Raw genomic sequence first — 5230 nt, 5'->3', positions numbered from 1 at the left:
TTCAACGAGCATTGAAGGACTACTCTAGTACTACTGTTGAAGGGTGCTATTCTAGCATCAGGAGGCCACCAGTTCAAGCGAATACTTTTGAAATAAAGCCAACAATTATTCAATTGATATAGCATTCGGTTCAATTGATGATCCCAACTAGCATATCGCAAACTTTCTGGAGTTCTACGACACATTCAAACACAATGGAGTATCCGATGATGCAATCAGGCTTAGACTTTTCCCATTCTCTCTTCGGGATAAAGCTAAGGCTTGGTTGATTTCTCTGCCATCAGGAAGAATTACTACATGGAACGAGTTAGTTTAAACATTCCTTACGAAATATTTCCTACATGTCAAGTCTGCTAAGATGAGGAGTGACATCACAAATTTTTTCTAGCAACATATGAAGTCACTCTATGAAGCTTGGGAGAGGTATAAGGATCTCTTATGCAGGTGTCCTCACCATGGGTTGCCAATATGGTCACAAGTGCAGACGTTTTACAATGGGTTGCTGTCAAATATAAAGGTGATGATTGATGCTGCAAGTGGAAAAGCTTTGAATAACAAAACACTGGAGGAAGCTTATAATCTGATTGAAGTAATGACAAGCAATAACTACAAGAGGCCTTCAAAGAGAAATTCAACAAGGAAAGCAGTGAGAGTGCACAAAGTTAATGGCTACACCGCGTTGGCCGCTCAACTCTCAACCATCCAAAAGTAATTGGGAGTTGCCCTAAAGGTAAAAGCTATTGAATCGTCTTCCTTAACTTGTGAACTTGGTGCAAGAAATCATTTATCGAAGGATTGTCAAGAAGGAAATCCATTTGCTCAACTAGAACAAGCTAACTATGTCAACAATTTTCAACAAGGGCAAGGGAATCTGTATTCTGGCACATACACTCCAGCATGATGCAATCATCCAAATTTTTCATGGAGTAACAATAAAGAGAACAAACCACCACTGGGCTTCCAACCTCAAGAGAAGAGATCTAATATGGAGAGTGTGCTCACTAAGTTCATGGAGGAGTCAAGAAAAAGGTTTGATAAGAATGAAGCTCAACTCCAAAAGTATGAAGTTTTGTTGCAAAACCAATCCGTTTCCATAAGAAATCTTGAAACTCAAATGGGGCAAATCCACAGTATTTTAGCAGGAAGAGTTCAAGGAACATTGCCGAGTGATACTGAGAAGAATTTAAAGGAGAGAGTTAATGCTATCGTGCTAAGAAGTGGTAAGGAGTTGAAGGAAGCAAGCAAAGAAGTAGAGACAGGGGAAAAACGCGAAGATGAAAAAGAGGGCAAAACCAAGTATGTCGCAGCACAGTGCCACGACACAAGGGTAGAAAATGACAAAAATGCCCAGGCTTCGACAAACAATGACACGACCCTCCTGTATCCTCATAGAGTTCCAAAAAAAAAAAAAAAAAAAGATTAGATAAGCAATTCGGTAAGTTCATGGACATGTTTGGAACTTTACACATTAACATTCCTTTTGTAGACATGTTGGAGCAAATGTTGAAGTACGTGAAGTTTCTGAAAGAGATTATCACCAAAAAGAGAAGGTTTGAAGAACATGAGACGGTGATGCTTACGAAAGAGTGTAGTGCGTTGCTATTGAAGAAACTGCCACAAAAGCTCAGAGATCCAGGGAGTTTCACAATTCCTTGCACAATAGGTAGTGTTCATTTTGCTAAAGTTTTATCTGACCTAGAAGCTAGTGTTAATCTCATGCCATTTTCAATTTATAAGAAACTAGGCCTAGGGGAAGTAAAACCAACCACAATCCATCTTTAATTAGCTAATAGGTCTATAAAATATCTTAGGGGAGTAGTAGAGGATGTCTTAATAAAGGTAGATAAGTTGATTTTCCTGGTGGATTTTATTGTTCTCGACATGGAAGAAGATCGGGAAGTACCTCTAATTCTAGGAAGACCTTTTCTGGCTATGGGTAAGACTTTAATAGATGTTCACCAAGGGAAACTAATCTTAAGAGTAGAGGATGAACAAGTAGAGTTTAAAGTGTTTGATGCCATGAAGTACCCATTCGAGGGAGATATTTTGAAATTAGTGTCCTTGATGATGTCATTGCCAAAACCATGGAAGAAAATTACCCAAGCTCCCCCTTAGAGAATTGTCTAGTTATGCTAGGACAAATGAAGATGAAGTGGATCGAGAAGAGTTGAAAGGGTGTTTAAGTTTCTTAAATCAACTAACTTCAATTAAATCACCACCCACCAAGAAGTTCTTTGAGATTAATGCGATAAAAAGTCACTCCAACTCATCAACAAAGGAGCCTCCGAAACTTGAACTCAAACAGCTTCCATCTCACTTAAGGTATGCATTTTTAGAAGACTCAAAGTTTTATCCTATTATTATTAATGCTTCTTTGAGTGATGTAGAGGAAGAAAAACTATTGAAGGTGCTACGGACATACAAGACAACTATCAGATGGATAATTGTGGACATCAAAGGTATAAACCCCTCAATTTACATGCACAAGATTTTAATGGAAGAAAGTTACAAGCCAACGGTGCAACCACAAAGAAGACTCAATCCAACAATGCAAGAAGTGGTGAAGAAAAAAGTTTTAAAGTTGTTGGATGTAGGGATCATTTACCCAATTTTGGATAGTGCATGGGTAAGTCCGATCCAAGTTGTATCAAAGAAGGGAGAAATGACCGTGGTGCATAACGACAACAATGAACTCATTTTGACAAGAACGGTTACAAGTTGGCGAGTGTCAATTGATTATCAGAAGCTTAACTCCGCGACATGCAAAGATCACTTCCCACTTCCCTTCATCGATCAAATGCTAGAGAGATTAGCTGGCCATGCATTTTATTGTTTCCTAGATGGATACTCAGGATACAATCAGATTGCAATAACACCAGAAGATCAAGAAAAGACCATATTCACATGCCCATATGGAACATTTGCATACCAAAGGATGCCGTTTGGACTATGCAATGCACTAGCCACTTTTCAACGTTGCATGATGTCCATCTTCTCAGATATGGTGGAGAACTCCATTGAGATTTTTATGGACAACTTCTCCATGGTAGGTAATTCCTTTTATTCTTGTTTATCTAACCTTTCTTTAGTTTTGCAGAGATGTGTGGAGACCAATCTAGCACTAAATTGGGAAAAGCATCACTTCATGGTACAAGAAGGAATCGTGCTAGGCCATAGAATCTCCATCAATGGGATCGAGGTGGATTGAGCAAAGGTAGAGGTCATTGAGAAGTTAACAACCCTAAATTCCGTGAAAGTCGTTCGAAACTTCCTTGGACATGCCAACTTCTATAGGAGATTTATCCAGGACTTTTCAAAAATCTCTAAACCTTTTTGTGATTTATTAGCCAAGGATGCATCTTTTAATTTCACTAAAGAGTGTTTAAAAGCATTGGAGTGCCTAAAAGCTAAATTGATATCTGCTCCTATAATTGTTGTGCCCAATTGGGAATTACCTTTTGAATTAATGTGTGATGCTACTGATTATGCAATAGGAGCTATGTTAGGGCAACAAAAAGGTAGAATATTCCATGTCATTTATTATGCTATTAAGACATTGATGAGACCACAACTAAATTATGCCACAACGGAGAAAGAATTTTTAGCTGTTGTCTTTGCAATTGACAAGTTTTGTTCTTATTTGCTAGGTACAAAGGTCATCGTGCACACCAACCATTTCGCTTTGAAGTACCTCCTAGAAAAGAAGGATTCCAAGCCAAGATTGCTTAGATAGGTTTTACTTCTTCAAGAGTTCAACTTAGAAATCTGAGACAAGAAGGGAACTGAGAATCAAGTGGCGGACCATCTATCTCGATTGGAAAGAAGGGAAGAAGAGCAAAATGACGAAAAGCCAATCAATGAACATTTCTCGGATGAGCAACTATTTGTAGTGCAAGAACCAATTACATAGCAAAAAAGGCGCTACCTCCTGGAATGACATACCAAAGGAGGAAGAAATTTTTCTTTGACTTGAAATACTACTTTTGGGAGGATCCATTCTTATACAAGCAATGCACGGACCAAATGGTAAGGAGATGTGTACAGGAGGAGGAGGTGGAGAATGTCCTTCGACATTGCCATTCTCTAGAGGTCGAAGGGTATTTTGGAGCAACACGAATGACAGCCAAAGTTCTTCAATCAGGATTTTTCTGGCTCACTCTCTTTAAAGATGCATATAATTATGTGTTAACTTTTGATGCATGTCAAAGGGATGGGAATATTTCTAGGAAAAACGAAATGCCTTTTAGTAACATTTTAGAAGTAGAAATATTTGATGTCTAGGGCATAGATTTCATGTGACCTTTTCCATCTTCTTTTTCTAACCGTTGCATTCTTGTGGCTGTAGATTACGTCTTGAAGTGGGTGGAAGTTGTAGCATTACTGACCAATGATGCTCGTGTCATGGTGAAGTTCATAAAGAAGAACATCTTCTTAGGATTCAGCACACTTAGAGCTATCATAAGTGATGGAGGGTCTCATTTTTGTAACCAACAATTCAAGACATTGTTGAGCAAGTATGGAGTTACACATCGAGTTGCAACACCATACCACCCACAAACAAGTGGGCAAGTGGAGGTGTCTAAGAGGGAGTTGAAAAGAATCTTAGAGAAAACAGTGAACGCCTGTCGGAAAGATTGGTCCACAAAGTTGGATGACGCACTTGGACATATAGAATGGCATTCAAAACGCCACTAGGGATGTCACCATATAGGCTAGTATATGGGAAAGCATGTCACCTTCTAGTATAGCTCGAGCATAAGTCATATTGGGCTATGAAGATATTAAATTTTGATCCAAAGGTGGTAGGTGTGAAGAGATTGTTGCAACTCAATGAGATGGAGGAATTTCGCCACAAAGCATATGAGAGTGCTCGGATTTATAAAGAGAAGACCAAGCTTTGGCATTATAACCACATAGTGAAAAAGGAGTTCAAAATAGGAGAAAAAGTTTTGTTATTCAACTCGAGACTTAGACTTTTTCTAGGAATGTTATGATCAAGGTGGTCTAGACCATTCATTGTAAGTAAGATTTTTCCACATGGGGCCACTAGAGTGCGTCATCCAGTGAAAGGGACATTCCAGGTCAACAGACAAAGATTGAAACCCTATGTTGAGCATGGATTAGAAGAAGAAAGGGTTTCGATTTTTCTCCACGAACCAAAGTGAACATAAAAAGGTGTCAAGCTAAGGACGATAACTAAGCGCTTCGTGGGAGGTAACCCATGTTTTCA

The 5230-nt window shown here is 38.9% G+C and overlaps 1 non-coding gene across 1 annotated transcript; it reads right to left on the bottom strand.

Moving 5' to 3' along the window:
• Positions 1-355: 355 nt before the first annotated feature.
• LOC116130713 lies at positions 356-462 on the bottom strand. The gene has a single exon (XR_004128115.1). It is a non-coding gene; the product is annotated as a small nucleolar RNA R71 (small nucleolar RNA).
• Between the last annotated feature and the right edge of the window lie 4768 nt (positions 463-5230).

Source organism: Pistacia vera, unplaced genomic scaffold, assembly GCF_008641045.1.
Source record: "Pistacia vera cultivar Batoury unplaced genomic scaffold, PisVer_v2 Contig223, whole genome shotgun sequence".
NCBI lineage: Eukaryota > Viridiplantae > Streptophyta > Magnoliopsida > Sapindales > Anacardiaceae > Pistacia > Pistacia vera.
This window is presented reverse-complemented; position numbering and strand designations above follow the sequence as displayed.